The sequence below is a fragment of the Moschus berezovskii genome, chromosome 2 (genome assembly GCF_049115385.1).
Source record: "Moschus berezovskii isolate FMDL1 chromosome 2, NW_MosBer_1.0, whole genome shotgun sequence".
In the NCBI taxonomy this organism is placed as follows: domain Eukaryota; kingdom Metazoa; phylum Chordata; class Mammalia; order Artiodactyla; family Moschidae; genus Moschus; species Moschus berezovskii.
In genome coordinates, this window is record NC_142461.1 from 75,606,801 (window position 1) to 75,616,931 (window position 10,131).

General features: G+C 42.9%; 1 protein-coding gene across 3 annotated transcripts in view; it reads right to left on the bottom strand.

The window, feature by feature from the left end:
* The window catches only part of ZRANB3 (zinc finger RANBP2-type containing 3), a 302,617-nt gene extending 294,267 nt beyond the window's left edge, over positions 1–8,350 (bottom strand). Inside the window, exon 1 of one of the 3 annotated variants that reach the window (XM_088829053.1) lies at positions 7,963–8,088. The gene's annotated coding sequence lies outside the window, so the exon portion shown is untranslated. The other 2 variants (XM_055397579.2, XM_055397578.2) reach the window with 2 other exon arrangements.
* Positions 8,351–10,131: the final 1,781 nt, after the last annotated feature.

The following is a 10,131-nucleotide window of genomic DNA, read 5'->3' on the forward strand; positions in this document are numbered from 1 at the left end:
GGAGAGATAAGAAAACCTTCCGAAGTAAACAACGCAAAGAAATAAAAGAAAACAACAGAATGGGAAAGACTAGAGATTGTTTCAAGAAAATTGGAGATACCAAGGGACTATTTCATGCCAAGATGGGCACAATAAAGGACAAAAACAGTATAGACCTAACAGAAGCCGAAGATATTAAGAAGAGGTGGCAAGAACACACAGAAGAACTGTACAAAAAAAATCTTAAGGACCCAGATAACCACAATGATGTAATCATTCACCTATAGTCTGACATCCTGGAGTGCAAAGTCAAGGGGGCCTTAGGAAGCATCATTCTAGTATTAGCCCAGGTCAATAAAAATAATATAAACAAAATCCTGCACCCACTAAGCACCAGGCATATATTAAATGTTTTACATATATTAAGTCATTTTAGTTTAACAATGGTCTGCAATTTCCTTTGTCTTAGTTTTACAGATAAGAAAACAAAAGCACTTGATAGCTAAGTATTCTGCCAAAGGTCACTCAAGGAGTACAGGAAGGACTCATAATCAAGCCTTCTCAGCCTGGAGCCCATCTTCTTGACCATTACCTGATACCGTTCATAAGAGATCTCAATATTTCTTGACGTACAATTGATATAGAGAGTAAAAAAGAAGAGGAACATATTAAGGAGATAGGCTGAATCTGAAGTACTCTGAAAAGACACAGAAGAATAAGTAGTTACAAATAGAAATAAAAGCATTCAGAATTCATCAGATCCTACAGAAAGCCCCTACAAAATATTAGCCTCTGTATAAAAAATAAGTATATAATTTTAAAAATTATATGTGCTCTTAAAGTGTCACCATTTAGATCTAACTCTAATAAAAACATATTTTAATAAAGCATAGAATGCCCCAATTAACCTTGACTGTACAATGAAAAATTCTTTATTGTTAATATGAAATGAAATATGCCTTTAGGTAGTATTACACATCTATAAAAATGTCAAACTTGTATTTTGTTAAAATATAAAAGTACAGATATTGGGACTTCCTTAGCAGTCCAGTGGTTAAGACTGCAGTTTATCTACAGGAGGAAAGGGTTTGGTTCCTGAACTGGGAGCTATGATCCTGCATGCTACATGGTGGAGCCAAAAAATAAAAAGTGCAGGTATTTGCTTTTAACTTGACAAAATAACACCAAAATCCACCTAATAAAAAAGCAAGAAAATGTGACAACGGCAAGAAAATATCTAAAGAAGTGAAAGCACACCATACCAGATACAAAAACATAAAGTTACAGAAATTAAGGAAATGGGTATGGTACAAGTCAAAGAAAAGACAGAACAATCAAAGAGAAGAGAATCCAAACAAACCCAAGTATATATAAATTGTGAAACTGAAACACGAGGGAGGTGGGCAGGGCACAGCCTTTAAAAGAAGAACATAGTCTGACAACATGACATAAACTTATTATAGCACATATTTGCGGAGAAGGCAATGGCAAGCCACTCCAGTACTCTTGCCTGGAGAGTCCCATGGATGGAGGAGCCTGGTAGGCTGCAGTCCATGGGGTCGCTAAGGGTCGGACACGACTGAGCGACTTCACTTTCACTTTTCGCTTTCCACTTTCACACATTGGAGAAGGAAATGGCAACCCACTCCAGTGTTCTTGCCTGGAGAATCCCAGGGACGGGGGAGCCTGGTGGGCTTCCGTCTATGGGGTCACACAGAGTCGGACACGACTGAAGTGACTTAGCAGCAGCAGCAGCAGCAGCACATATTTGACTTCCACCAGACCTTGAGCCTCAGTGTACAGTCATTGTAACATATCAACAAGCTAAATGATACATACACAGGCACCATGACAGTTCTAAGGCTAACCATAAAGGACAAAAAAATGGGCAGTGGACCAATTTCTAGAAATCCCTACTCCTTCCCCCAAATATTTGGAATACTCCTCCCACTCATTAGCCTATGAAATTACCTAATTTAGAAAAGGAAGGGGGACCAGAGATCAAATTGCTAACATCTGTTGGGTCACAGACAAAGCAAGACAATTCCAGAAAAACATCTACTTCTGCTTCATTGAAAAATATCCCTGGTGGCTCAGATGGTAAAGGCGTCTGCTTGCAATACGGGAGACCCGGGTTCGATCTGTGGGTAGAGAAGATCCCCTGGAGAAGGAAATGGCAACCCACTCCGGTATTCTTGCCTGGAGAATCTTATGGACGGAGGAGCCTTGTAGGCTACAGTCCACGGGGTCACAAAGAGTCGGCCACAACTGAGCGACAACTATGCTAAAGCCTTTGTGTGGCTCACAACAAACTGTAAAATTCTTAAAGAGATGGGAATACCACATCACCTTACCTGACTCCTAGGAAACCTGTATGCAGGACAAGAAGCAACAGTTAGAAATGGACATGGAAAAACGGACTGGTTCAAAATCAGAAAAGGAGTATGTCAAGGCTATATACTGTCACTGTACTTAATTAATTTACATGCAGAGTGCATCATGGGAAATGGAGGGCTAGATGAAGCACAAGCTGGGATCAAGACTCCTTGGGTAAATATCAACAACCTTAGATATGCAGATGATACCATAAGTAGAAAGTGAAGAGCAATTAAAGAGCCTCTTGATGAAAGTGAAAGAGGAAAGTAAAAAAGCTGGCTTAAAACTCAACATTCAAAAAACTAAGATCATGGTATCCCGTCCCATCACTTTGTGACAAACAGATGCAGGAAAAGTGGAAACAATGGCAGATTCTATTTTCTTGGGCTCCAAAATCAATGCAGTCACAAAATTAAGACACTTATTCTCTGGAAGAAAAGCTATGACAAACCTACACAGTGTATTAAAAAGCAGAGACATCACTTTGCTGACAAAGGTCCATATACTCCAAGCTATGGTTTCCAGTAGTCATGTATGGATGTGAGAGTTGGACCATAAAGAATGCTGGGTGCCAAAGAAATGATGTTTTCAAATTGTGGTGTTGGAGCAGACTCTTGAGTCCCTTGTACAGCAAGAAGATCAAAGCAATCAATACTGAAGGTTCATTGGAATGACTGATGCTTAAGCTGAAGCCCCAATACTTGGGCCACCTGATGCAAAGAGCTGACTCATTAGAAAAGACCCTGATGCTGGCAAAGATTAAGGGCAGGAGGAGAACGGGTGACAGGATGAGATTGTTGGATGGCATCACTGATTCAATGGACATGAGTTTGAGCAAACTATGGAAAATAGTGAAGGACAGGGAAGTGTGATGTGCTGCAGTTCATGAGGTCCTGAAGTGTCAGCTATGACTTAGCAACTAAACAACATAAAAACTGTCAACCCCACAGTATGCGGCCACTGTCACCTTTTGAGATGGCCCACACTGCCTGTGGAGTGTGTTTCTCTCTAAATAAATCCATTTCTTACCTATGAGTTTCTTTCTCATTCAATGCTTGCTGTGATAAGACATCAAGAACGTGAGCTTTGTTAATTCCTAAGATTATATGTGCTCTCAGCTAAAAGTCTGTGGGTTCAAGTCCCAGTCTGGGTTTTGGCTAGGTCCAAGTCCCAACCCATGAGTTCAACTCCCAATCTGGTTACATGGTTTCAAAATCAAATGTAAAAACAAATAAAAATAGCATATACATATTATGTTTTATTATCTACTTTCTATTCATCATAAAGCTTTTTTAAGTATCACAAATAATCTAGAAACCATAAGGGAAAAGACATAAATTTCAACACTAAAATAATTTATACTGTCACAGAAGAACAGAATTAAAAAGTTAAAAACATCAAATTCAAAATAAGAGTAAAAGCAAAATGCATGAGTTAAAAACCTATGAAGCAATTTCTTTAAAATTACTAAGCGTCTGTGAAAGATAACAGTCTACTCAAAAGAGATTAAACAACAATGGACAAGGTACACATAAAAGATGCTCAACATCAACCAAATTCAACTAGATAGAATTAAATAAACGATGGATCACTTTTTACAATCAGACTGAATAGAATAAAAGATGGAAAACTGGTGCTTTGAAACACTGTTAGTAGGAAAGAAAACAGGCATAATCTTTCTGAAAAGCAATTTAGGAATTACAGAGTTTTGTATTAGTAAATAAATAATACAAAATCACACTATTCCTAAAAAGTCAGATTTAAGGGATAATCGGAGAAGTCAATTGCAAACCACTCCAGTACTCTTGCCTAGAAAATCCCATGGACGGAAGAGCCTGGTAGGCTGCAGTCCATGGGGTCGCTACGAGTCAGACATGACTGAGCGACTTCATTTTCCCTTTTTACTTTCACACATTGGAGAAGGAAATGGCAACCCACTCCAGTGTTCTTGCCTGGAGAATCCCAGAGACGGGGGAGCCTGATGGGCTGCCGTCTATGGGGTCACACAGAGTCGGACACGACTGAAGTGACTAAGCAGCAGCAGCAGCAGCAGCAAGGGATAATCAGGAAAGCATAAAAAAATGATGCTCATGATAGCATTGCTTTTAAAAATTAATAGTTGATCTAGCAATCACACTTCTCGGTGTAGCTATATACCCAGAAGTATACATATGTATATACATATATCCAAAAGAACACATATGTCCAAAAGAACTAAAAAGAGGATCTTGAAGAGACATTAACATTTACTGCAGCATTATTCACAACAGCCCATAAGTGGAAGCAACATAAATGTTCACAGCAGATGAATGGATAAATAAAATACTGAATATACAAGCAATGAAATATTAATTCAGCCTTAAAAGAAAAAAAGGAAATCCATCCATATGCCACGACATGAATGAACCATGACAGCATGATGCTAAGTGAAATAAGCCAATCACAGAAGGACAAATACTTCATGATTTCACTTATATGAGGCATATAAAGTCAAACCCTTGGAAACAGAAAGTAGAATGGTGGTTGCCAAGGGTTGTGGGAGGCAGGAAAAGAGGAGTCAAGTTGTTCAGTAAGTAAAGAGTTTCAGTTTTGTAAGATGAAAAATTTCCACAGATCTGTTGCATGACAAGGAGGACATACTTAACACTACTGTACTGCACACTTACAAGAGGTTAAAATTGTTTGTACAGTTTATATATTTTTCACCACAATTAAAAATAGGAAATGGTTATGTTAGAAATATACAATGTAATTCTATACAGCCATCAAAGATGATAATATTGATCTTCAGTCATAGTCACAGCCTACTTTTTGAGTCAAGAAAGCTTACGAAAGAGCAAAGTAGTCTCATACTATTCATACACGTCTGTACCTATTAAGAGAGAGATCTGAAAAGATATTCATCAAAATTTAATAGAAGTATCTCTGAGCAATAGGTATACTAATGAGCTTTACTTCCTTTTTTATATTTTCCTGTGTTTTTAAATACAATGAGTATGTATTATGTGATGCCAAAGGAGAACTCAAAAGAGGAAGTGACTGACACTATTGTTTCTAGAATCCTAGGATGAAATTTCACATTTCTCACTATATGCCTGGCACATATTGGGGAATTAATAAATAAGACGCAGGATGAACAGAGAAGGCAATGGCAAGCCACTCCAGTACTCTTGCCTAGAAAATCCCATGGACAGAGGAGCCTGGTGGGCTGCAGCCCATGGGGTCGCTACAAGTCAGACATGACTGAGCGACTCCACTTTCCCTTTTCACTTTCCTACATTGGAGAAGGAAATGGCAACCCACTCCAGTGTTCTTGCCTGGAGAATCCCAGGGACGGGGAAGCCTGGTGGGCTGCCATCTATGGGGTCGCACAGAGTCGGACACACTTAAGTGACTTAGCAGCAGCAGTAGCAGGATGAGCAGTGGTCAAGAATTCAGGAATGAGACAGAGCTGAATGTGAATCTCAGCTCCAAAGTTTGCTGACGGAGGCCTTAAAGTCTTATTGAGGGTGAGGACAGATAAAGTGGGAGACTGGCATTAACATATGTGCTGTATTGTGCTTAGTCGCTCAGTCATGTCCGACTCTTTGCAACCCCGTGGACTGTAAGCCCACCAGGCTCCTCTGTCCATGGAATTTTCCAGGCAAGAATACTGGAGTGGGATGCCATGCCCTCTTCCAGGGGATCTTCCCAACCCATGAAATCGAACCCAGGTCTCCCACACTGCAGATGGCTTCTTTACCAGCTGAGTGACCTGGGAAGCCCACTGACATATACACATACTATACATAACAGGTAACTAATAAGGGCCTACTGTATAGCACAGAGAACGTAACTCAATACTCTGTAATGACCTAAAGGGGAAAAAATTTAAGAGTGGATATATGTACGTGCGTAACTGACTCACCTTGCTGTACAGGAGAAACTAACGCAACATTTGAAATCAACTAATACTCCAATAAAAAAATTTTTTAGTCTTCACTGAGCTTCAATTTCTTCACCTATAAAATGTCACAGAACAATCCTTGCAGATTGCTGAAGGGGACACTCTTGAAAGCACTTAACACCATTCCTGGCTCAGAGGAAATAGTCAATAAGATGAAAGCCATCATTACCATTTATTGACTTTATTTACACTGGAAGCACGCATGACAAAAAAAAAAAACTAAGCATCTATAGAAGAACTTTCTGCTAAATTATAAGAAATTCCCAATTAGCATTAAAAAGAAAGAGGCAACACTTTGTCTGGAGGACACTGGCTGAAGTGTGATGACATTCCTGTATCTACCAGTATTACACTATAAAATTTACCATCTAGTTGATGTATGAACACCACTCAAGAGTCTAGGACACAAACCTATCAGTGTTTGAAGTAAAAAAAAAAAAAACTGAAAATATGCTTGGTTTAGTCCACAGGTAGAATGAAAAAACTAGCAAAACATGACTGATGAAGATTTGACTTAAGAGATAGAACAAGTAACCCTACTATTAATTTTGTTTGGCTTCTGTCTTCCTCACTACTTTTGGATAAGGAGCCTGTCTTTTTGGCACTGCTATCCCTAAAGCTGGCATAGTGCCTGGTTGGCCTGGTTTAATTGCTGTCTTGTCCGACTCTTTGTGACCCCATGCACTGTAGTCCGCCAGGCTCCTCTGTCCACTGGATTCTCCAGGCAAGAATAGAAGAGTGGGTAGCCTCTCCCTTCTTCCTCCAGCGTATCTTCCCAGCCCAGGCATAGAACCCAGGTCTTCTGCACTGCAGACAGATTCTTTACAGTCTGCGCCACCAGGAAGGCGGCATAGTGCCTAACACAGTATTAAATTCTCAATAAATATTTACAATATAATTTCTAACACAAAGTCTCAGTGAAAGAAGAGAGAAAATTGAGTAAGAACTTATAGGAGATAGTCGTCAAAATGATGGTGAAAGCCATCAGGCTTGGGGAGGGAGTCCTGTTTTTGGAGGGGGAGGGGAGACCTTGTCTGATAGACCTTCTGCATTTCCTTTGATCAGTGAGTTATCCAAGGAACCTCAAAGGGAACGTTCAACGATAAAAACACACACACAACTTAGCACCCAGACAGGGGCACAAACAGGGCCTAATGTGTTCAACTTGTTAGGCTTCTGGCTCCAACGGCTTTCTAATGATCTGTATTCGTCGGGGTACTATAGTTGGCATCCTGTCGACTCTTGTTTAATGTTTGCTTTACTAAAAAAAAAAAAAAGTAATTCGACTATTCTCAGGTATCAATCATAAGCCCTTCTCTGCAGTTTTTCTTGGAACCAGTCTTTAAAAGTTGGTTTGTAAAAATGGGAAGACTTCGCTCAGAACTTCTGACTCGGTTCCTTTTAGTCAAACTGAAGATGTAAAGATTTTAGAGGCACACTCTCCAAATTTATGCGTGCAATCTAATACTTGGCAAGTCAAAAGACAAGTGAGATTCCGGGATTGACAAGGAGGCTTGGAGAATGGCATCTTGGACTTTAGAACTACCCCCATCCCATTTTACCCACTCTTTCTTAAAATGCAATTAAATTCTGTTCAACTTCCTACCACTCACGCAAGAAACTACCAACTACCCGGCCACGCCACTCCCGGACGACCACACCTGGTTGTATCCGCTGCAGAATCTCCAACTCCCGCCACGGGTTTGGCCTGTGTCGGTCCCAAAGCGGAAGTGACTTCAAAGGGACAAACTGAAAGTAAGAGTGCAAATAGCCCCGACCGCGTTCCGAGAAAATACTCTTCCCCGACTCCCTTTTCTAACCCTTCTCGCTCTTCTATTAGGATGGCGAAAAGGCTTCACCTCAGTCCTGGGGTTATTTCCCGGCCCCAAACTCCAAATCATTCAGAAGTATATTCTTTTTCATTTGCCGATGAGGCGGCGTGGGTACCTCCCATGAACTACAATTCCCGTCAGGCCCCGCGGGAAGCAAACTGAGGAAAGGACATGGGCGGGGACAAAGCACTTTGGGAGCTGTAGTCGGCTGCAAGCCGAAAAGGGCAATTACCCCGCCTCTCCCCATTGAGGAGAAACCAGGTGTTGGTCTTAAAGCCCGTTACCGCTGAGAGAAAGAGCCAAATCCTTCAGCAGCATTCCCCACCTCCAACCACATGGAGGACGAAAATTTCCCTTTCCTTCTATAAAACAATATAAATACTCTTGAGAAAATATAGTTGTCTTTCCAATACATCCAGGTCAGTAAAAATTCCCAGAACTCCCCAACCTCAGGTTCCAACTCGTGGGAAAAGGTGGCTCTTTCTCAAGTGGGCAAAATGGCTGTCCTCCTAGGTTTATTATTGGTTGTCCTTTGCGTCCTTCAAGGGCGGATACTTACAGCCGATTGGCTCTTTTTCCCCTGAGGGTGGAGAAAGATTTGGCACGGCTCTCCCGCGGCCCGGGAGGAGATGAAGGGGTGGAGAGAAGGCCGTTTGTTGAGGTGTGATTGGATAATCCTCTTGCCACTCCTAGGGTGTACATCCTATGATTTGTCGACTGCTCTCAAAGAGAACGAGGAGGCGGGGCTAGTGCGTGGTGGGAAGGGGCGGGATTCTGCCAGCCGCGGCTGCCGCTGGAGCCGGTGTCCGGGCTGGTGATGGGGTTAATTCCCTTTCGTAAGACTCCTTCTTGCACCCACCCAGCCCCGCCGTCGCCCCGCCGCGCCGCGCTCCAGCCGCCTCCTCCTCCTCAGTAACGCGGGTAAGAGATGCCCTCCCCTCCCCCTCTTCAGCTCCCCGGGAATAACGCGCCTCGCTCCCCTCCCCCGCCCGCCAGCCGGTAGCGCTAACGGAGAAGGAGGCAGTCAGCGGAGAGATGTGGTGTGTGAGAAGGTGGCCTTCCCCGCCGAGCGGTCGACGCTCCAGCCAGGGGCCCACCGAGGTGCTGCTGCTGCCAGCCCCGCTGGGAGGTCGGGTTCTGAGGGAGCCCCGGCTCGTCTGGCCCGCCGCTGCGGCTGCAGCTGCATCTAGTACCTTGCGCCCACCGCCCCCACCCGGGGGCCATGTGAAAAGCAAACCCCTCGAGGCCTAGCGGAGGAGACGGGGGAAAGGTTCCCGAGTCCCTGCCATGGCTGCTGCTGCTGCCTCTCTTGGAGCCCCGGGGACTGGGGAACCAGCCACAGCAGGCCTGCCCGGAGCGGGTGCCGTGCGGGGCTCTGCTCTCCTGGGTGGCTGGCGCCCGTGCTCCGGGTTCCCCGGCCCACCCCATGGCCGCTGCCCCCTGGCCTTGCACCACGAAAATTTTTAGAAAGCAAATAAGACACTCCGAGTGGTTGATGAAATGTTAGGTGGTACAATTTGCGTGTGGTACCAGAAAAAGCACAGTGGGAATATTGGAAAGAAAGTTGAATGACTGTCAATGCCACAGACCTCGGGGATCAGATTTACACCCATCAGGGTTGAGCCTTCGGCTCTGCCCCCCAGATCCCTGTGTGTTTGAAGTTTTTTGTCGTTCTCTTTTTTTTTTAGTTGCTAGGTGCAGAGGAGAGTGCCTCTGTTCATTGAGCTTGCTTTTTTGCAGAAACAAACTGTTGAGGCTCTCAAGGTCCCATGTATAATTGGGATAGCAGGTCAACTAAGTAAAAGGCGAAGAGGTGCTTGCTCAAATAGGAAGGCTTAGTAAGTAGCAGATGGTTGTTATAATATGACTTTCCAGAGTAGAAGAAAAAAGGGTGTGTATATGTATATATGGTTATATGAATATATATGCATGTATGTGTATGTATATATATCTCTTGAGATTATGGTTTGCATAACTGTAATCTGAAGAAACTGCTTT